This window comes from Nannospalax galili, unplaced genomic scaffold (assembly GCF_000622305.1).
Source record: "Nannospalax galili isolate Female #2095 unplaced genomic scaffold, S.galili_v1.0 scaffold406, whole genome shotgun sequence".
NCBI classification, from domain to species: Eukaryota; Metazoa; Chordata; class Mammalia; order Rodentia; family Spalacidae; genus Nannospalax; species Nannospalax galili.
The window spans coordinates 7,957,943-7,959,081 of record NW_008357033.1 but is presented as its reverse complement, the minus strand read 5'-3'; positions in this window follow the sequence as shown (position 1 = coordinate 7,959,081).

Below are 1,139 nucleotides of genomic sequence, written 5' to 3'. Positions count from 1 at the left end.
GTCCTCCATCTTCACCATGATTTCCACAGCTGCTTCTGCCACCTTCTCCACCTGCAGCATCACCTCATCGCCATCTCTACTACTACATCCTCTACCTCTACCACGTTTTCGGCCTTCACTTCCAAGGTCATCTCTACCACCTCTGTCTCTACCACTATCACCTCCATCACCAGATCACCTTCGTGTATTGATCCATCAAGTTTTCTAAGACCTCCAGCCACAGATTTTCTTTACTTTTAAAATAATCATCTATTTATGGGATCGAACTCTGATGACCAGGCTTGCCCAGCAAGCACTTTACCCGCTGAGCCATCTCCCCAAACCTAGGCATAGATTTTCTGTTCCAGAGTGGTAAGTATTCACGGGGCTATTCTAGACCAAGTCCATACCCTCAGTGGCCCTCACCCAACAGGTCAAGCCTTTTCACACCCCCAAGTCTGTACAAGCTGTTCCTTTAGCCTCTCCTTTGGCTGACCCCTCTCCACTGGGGGCCTCTTCTGAGCTCCAGTTCCAAGCAGCAGGGCTACAGATGTCAGGGTGGACAATCAGATAGGGGGTCCCTGCGGGTAAAAGCATCTGTGTGGCCATCAACAGGCAGTACCCAGGAGGCCCTGGGCCCCCATGGATTGACAAGCCTCCTCAGTCCCCAGCTATCACTTTTCAGCCCCCTCCTAGGAGGGCTGCCTGGACAGTCATTCTCTGCTCCAGTTCTGACTTCAGCTTCCTCAGCAGGACCTAGCAGTTAAAACACGGAGTTATGATTTAGGGAGTCTGGCGAGTGCCCGGGAATGCGCATTCCTCACGTCTCATGGGTTCCGGCCTCCGAAAGCCCAGGCTGCCCAGGCTGATCTTCCTTGCGGCCATGCCGCTTTGCCGTGGTATTTGTTGCTTAATTTGTTCTGGGTCCCCAGGACCTCCGCATCTGAGCAAGAACTCAGGGGCTGCCTTGCTCGGTGGTCGGCACCGCAACTAGACTAGACTGAATGAACGCCCGGATCTGAACATAAAGAGCTAAACGGTCCCTCGGTCCCTTAAACCTCGCTCCTCAGGTTCTCAATGAGCACAGCCCTGGCCCCTTTAAATGTGCGCAGGGACGCCTAGACCCTCAGCTCCCTCGGTCCCTGACAGCGCAGAAAAAA